A 6,686-nucleotide genomic window follows, 5' to 3' on the forward strand; every position below is an offset into this window, starting at 1 on the left:
AATGGCAAAATATTAAAAACTTAGAATAGTTTTTGTTTTAATTCTCATGCAGAAAGACTTGATCAAATGTAATAATGGTTTATATGTACCCCAGCCTACGGCAGGATTATTCAATTAGGCATTTTTTCTATAGTGGTTCTATAGTAGGATCATTGGCATCATAGAGTTTGTTTAGTGGCATCATAGTAGATACATAGTGGTTATATGGTGGCATCATATCGTAGTGGATATATAGTGGTCATATAGTGGTGTCATAGTGAATACATAGTGGTTGTATAGTGGTTACACAGCAGAATTATAGTGGCGTCATAGTGGATAGATAGTGGTTACATAGTGGTTATATAGGGGCATCATACTGGATACATAGTGGTTATATAGTGGCATCGTAGTGGATACATAGTAGTTATATAGTGGCATTATAGTGGATACATAGTGGTCATATAGTGGCATCATACTAAATACATAGAGGTTATACTGTGGCATCATAGTGGATACATAGTAGTTATATAGTAGCCCCATAGTGATTATATAGCAGCATCACAGTGACATCAAAGTTGTTATATAGAGCCATCATAGTGGTTACATAGGGGGTTATTTATCATGTAATAGGCCCTGCCTGGTGTAGAAATAATCGCAGCCGGCGGATTTTCACATGTAAAAAGTCGTCGGGCTATAGTGAGTGTGCAGGCGTGGGGACAGTAACGCCGCATGCCGGCCCACTCCTGCCCCCCCCCCCTTCATGCCCCACTAGCGTGAAGGTGGCGGATTGGGGAAAATAATCGCAAGTGCTAGCATTCAGCATCATGGTGCATACTTAGCGGGTATATAGTGGCATCTTAGGGGTTATATAGTGCCATCATAGTAGATACATTAAGGTTATATAGTGGCATCACAGTGGCGTCATAGTTGTTATATAGCGGCATCATAGTGGATACATAGTGGTTATATAGTGACATCATAGTGGTCATATAGTGGCATCATAGTGGATACATAGTGGATAGATAGTGGTTATATAGTGGTTATATAGTGGTTATGTAGTGGCATCATAGTAGTTAGAAAGTGGCATCATACTGGATTCATAGGGGTTATATAGTGGCATAGTCGTTATACACTCACCGGCCACTTTATTAGGTACACCTGTCCAACTGCTCGTTAACACTTAATTTCTAATCAGCCAATCACATGGCAGCTCCTCAGTGCATTTAAGCATGTAGACATGATCAAGACAATCTCCTGCAGTTCAAACCGAGCATCAGTATGGGGAAGAAAGGTGATTTGAGGCCTTTGAACGTGGCATGGTTGTTGGTGCCAGAAGGGCTGGTCTGAGTATTTCAGAAACTGCTGATCTACTGGGATTTTCACGCACAACCATCTCTAGGGTTTACAGAGAATGGTCCGAAAAAGAAAAAACATCCAGTGAGCGTCAGTTCTGTGGGCGGAAATGCCTTGTTGATGCCAGAGTTCAGAGGAGAATGGGCAGACTGGTTCGAGCTGATAGAAAGGCAACAGTGACTCAAATCCCACCCGTTACAACCAAGGTAGACAGAAGAGCATCTCTGAACGCACAGTACCTCGAACTTTGAGGCAGATGGGCTACAGCAGCAGAAGACCACACCGGGTGCCACTCCTTTCAGCTAAGAACAGGAAACTGAGGCTACAATTTGCACAAGCTCATCGAAATTGGACATTAGAAGATTGGAAAAACGTTGCCTGGTCTGATGAGTCTTGATTTCTGCTGCGACATTCGGATGGTAGGGTCAGAATTTGGCGTCAACAACATGAAAGCATGGATCCATCCTGCCTTGTATCAACGGTTCAGGCTGGTGGTGGTGGTGTCATGGTGTGGGGGATATTTTCTTGGCACTCTTTGGGCCCCTTGGTACCAATTGAGCATCGTTGCAACGCCACAGCCTACCTGAGTATTGTTGCTGACTATGTCCATCCCTTTATGACCACAATGTACCCAACATCTGATGGCTACTTTCAGCAGGATAATGCGCCATGTCATAAAGCTGGAATCATCTCAGACTGGTTTCTTGAACATGACAATGAGTTCACTGTACTCAAATGGCCTCCACAGTCACCAGATCTCAATCCAATAGAGCATCTTTGGGATGTGGTGGAACAGGAGATTCGCATCATGGATGTGCAGCCGACAAATCTGCGGCAACTGTGTGATGCCATCATGTCAATATGGACCAAAATCTCTGAGGAATGCTTCCAGCACCTTGTTGAATCTATGCCACGAAGAATTGAGGCAGTTCTGAAGGCAAAAGGGGGTCCAACCTGTTACTAGCATGGTGTACCTAATAAAGTGGCGGTGTATAGTGGTATCATAGTGGTTCTATAGTGGCATCACAGTGGATACATAGTGATTATATAGTGGTTATATAGTGTCATCATAGTGGATACATGGTGGTTTTATAGTGGCATCATTGTGTATATATAGTGGTTATATAGTGTCATCAAAGTGGATACATAGTGGTTATATAGTGGATACATAGTGGTTATATAGTGACATCATACTGGATATATAGTGGAATCATAGTGGATACATAGTGGTTATATAGTGACATCATAGTGGTCATATAGTGGCATCATAGTGGATACATAGTGGATAGATAGTGGTTATATAGTGGTTATATAGTGGTTATGTAGTGGCATCATAGTAGTTAGAAAGTGGCATCATACTGGATTCATAGGGGTTATATAGTGGCATAGTCGTTATACACTCACCGGCCACTTTATTAGGTACACCTGTCCAACTGCTCGTTAACACTTAATTTCTAATCAGCCAATCACATGGCAGCTCCTCAGTGCATTTAAGCATGTAGACATGATCAAGACAATCTCCTGCAGTTCAAACCGAGCATCAGTATGGGGAAGAAAGGTGATTTGTGGCCTTTGAACGTGGCATGGTTGTTGGTGCCAGAAGGGCTGGTCTGAGTATTTCAGAAACTGCTGATCTACTGGGATTTTCACGCACAACCATCTCTAGGGTTTACAGAGAATGGTCCGAAAAAGAAAAAACATCCAGTGAGCGTCAGTTCTGTGGGCGGAAATGCCTTGTTGATGCCAGAGTTCAGAGGAGAATGGGCAGACTGGTTCAAGCTGATAGAAAGGCAACAGTGACTCAAATCCCACCCGTTACAACCAAGGTAGACAGAAGAGCATCTCTGAACGCACAGTACCTCGAACTTTGAGGCAGATGGGCTACAGCAGCAGAAGACCACACCGGGTGCCACTCCTTTCAGCTAAGAACAGGAAACTGAGGCTACAATTTGCACAAGCTCATCGAAATTGGACATTAGAAGATTGGAAAAACGTTGCCTGGTCTGATGAGTCTTGATTTCTGCTGCGACATTCGGATGGTAGGGTCAGAATTTGGCGTCAACAACATGAAAGCATGGATCCATCCTGCCTTGTATCAACGGTTCAGGCTGGTAGTGGTGGTGTCATGGTGTGGGGGATATTTTCTTGGCACTCTTTGGGCCCCTTGGTACCAATTGAGCATCATTGCAACGCCACAGCCTACCTGAGTATTGTTGCTGACTATGTCCATCCCTTTATGACCACAATGTACCCAACATCTGATGGCTACTTTCAGCAGGATAATGCGCCATGTCATAAAGCTGGAATCATCTCAGACTGGTTTCTTGAACATGACAATGAGTTCACTGTACTCAAATGGCCTCCACAGTCACCAGATCTCAATCCAATAGAGCATCTTTGGGATGTGGTGGAACAGGAGATTCGCATCATGGATGTGCAGCCGACAAATCTGCGGCAACTGTGTGATGCCATCATGTCAATATGGACCAAAATCTCTGAGGAATGCTTCCAGCACCTTGTTGAATCTATGCCACGAAGAATTGAGGCAGTTCTGAAGGCAAAAGGGGGTCCAACCTGTTACTAGCATGGTGTACCTAATAAAGTGGCGGTGTATAGTGGTATCATAGTGGTTCTATAGTGGCATCACAGTGGATACATAGTGATTATATAGTGGTTATATAGTGTCATCATAGTGGATACATGGTGGTTTTATAGTGGCATCATTGTGTATATATAGTGGTTATATAGTGTCATCAAAGTGGATACATAGTGGTTATATAGTGACATCATACTGGATATATAGTGGAATCATAGTGGATACATAGTGGTTATAGAGTGGAATCGTAGTGGTCATATAGTGTCATCATAGTGGATACATAGTGGTTATATAGTGGATACATAGTGGTTTTATAGTGGCATCATTGTGGATATATAGTGGTTATATAGTGTCATCATAGTGGATACATAGTGGTTATATAGTGACATCAGACTGGATATATAGTGGAATCACAGTGGATACATAGTGGTTATACAGTGGCATCATATCGTAGTGGATATATAGTGGCATCATAGTGAATACATAGTGGTTGTATAGTGATTTCATAGTCGATTGGTTGTATATAGCGGCACCTAGAGACCTGACTCCTTAATAAGCACCAAAGAGACTCTGTGTGCCGCTAGAAGGACTATGTGCACATATCTTGTGCATGTGGCGTGACAGCATAGTGTTGCGGACCATTTTACTATGATTAGCATTAGCCTGTGGTTATTGAACCAGTATAAACCAGAAACAATTATACTATTTGATTAGTTTACATTAGGCTCATGTATTGTAATAACTGCTGAGTGAATGAATACCAGAGAACATAGGCAATGAGAGACTTCAATTAGAGAAATATTTGTGCTGCTGCTGCGTCATTAATAAACAAGTCACCATTAATCAGATACTTTGCTTGTTCAGAACATGCAGAAAGTCTCACTGATTCCTTGTGCAGCACCACCAGGCTATTCTATATAATTAGGGTCAGTTTATGCCACCTAGTGGTCATGATAGGGATGTGTTCCATTCCATAGTGTTCATTCACAGCATCAGAGGGGTTAAAGGAAACAAATGCATGGCAGACATATGGCATCTGTTCTGTTCAAGGTTTTTGCTATATTTTGCTCTATATAGATTCAATATGATTATTTTGCAAGTGTGACATTGCTATTAAGTATATACATGAATACGCTTAAGGTGAATGTGTAAAGCGCTACGGAATATGACGGTGCTATGTGAATAAAGATTATTATTATAATATGCACATATTTCTTTTTAAATTCCACTGCAATAAGCTGGACCAAAGTTGAACCAAACATAGAACATGGGTCACTGCTTATGGTTAGTCCTTTTTCAACCCATCACAAAGCGCAGAGACATTGCTATACTGTATGAACTGTAAAAATATGGAACATTCTACCTAAAGTTTAGCAAACTTATAATAATTCTTTATATGGCGGCTACAGATTATGCAGTGCTGAACAAAGCATGGAAAATTGGTCCCTGTCCCCATGGGGCTCACAATCTGATCAACCTAACAGTATGTTTTAGAGTGTGGGAGGAAACCAGAGTACCCAGAGGAAACCCACACAAACATGGAGAGAACATACAAACTCTTTGCAGAGGTTGACCTGGGTGGGTTTTGAACCCAGGATCCCAGTGCTACAAGGCAGAAGTGCTACCCACTCAGCCACCATGCCACCCCTTATATATATAATTAGTAAATCATAATATTTAGTATAGGGCTTATGGTACAAATGTAGAATTTTGACCCAGGGATCTAATGCTGCAGCCATAAATCTATATGAGAAAACAAAGAGTTAATATAAGAGTTCTATAAGTTTGTTGTACTCTATATAGCAGGCGGGGTGTGATCCTATTAGATTAGTATGTATAGGAGAAGCCTAAAATATGTTGTTTATTAACCCAAGTTAAAGAGGATAATGGGGGATCACATGTTTACTGCTTCTTCAGATCAGATCCTGTAAGTATTAAGCCTATGGCTACCACATGGGAAATGCTTCTTGAGGATAAGCACTTAAACATGGCCCTCGTGGCATTAGGCTTGTGATTCTGGATTTAGACCCTACCGACCATTGAAGTAAACAGAGAGGGGGGGGAGGGAAGTCTTCAGGAAAGTGTTGGCTCTGTTATTTTTCTAAAGTTTAACTAACACTTAAGGAGGTTAACGCCACATTACGGGGATTATTAAGCCGGACTTAATGAGAGTAATCTTCCTTCCATTGCTGCTGGTGTAATGGCATTAGGTGGGGTGGATGTTATTCGGATAAGTAGATGTTGCAGGCTATGTACACAGGCTTAATTTGGCAATGGACATGGGGGCGGTCAAGGGAACGTCTCTGGTTAGAGAAAACCTTCTTTTCGTCCATTCAGAATGCACAAATTTGAAGAAGTTGTATCATCAGTGGTGTCATACAGAAGCTTTTTTTTTGCTTGATAAACATTTTTATTACATTTCTCAATAAACATTTTCACTGCGTATCTTAATCAAAAATACATGGATTTTGGTCAACTTTAATGAAATGGCATCAATAAAAAATATATAGTTTGTTTGATTGCATTATCTTCAGTTGCAGGTTCTCTCTTGCTGTGATCTCCATACATGACATAGTTGCTTTCAATACTTGTTCATCATTCTGCTGCAGTGGGGTAGATAAGGGTCCAGATGGGGGGAGCGAACACATTCAAGTAGGCCCTTGGTCAAATAATGCCAATTTTAAATAATGTCAGAGCTGGAATCACCCATAGCTCCCTGCTTTACTATTCAGTTCAGCTATATGGGTGTCTTCCAGAA

The sequence above is a fragment of the Engystomops pustulosus genome, chromosome 1 (genome assembly GCF_040894005.1).
Source record: "Engystomops pustulosus chromosome 1, aEngPut4.maternal, whole genome shotgun sequence".
Lineage (NCBI taxonomy): Eukaryota > Metazoa > Chordata > Amphibia > Anura > Leptodactylidae > Engystomops > Engystomops pustulosus.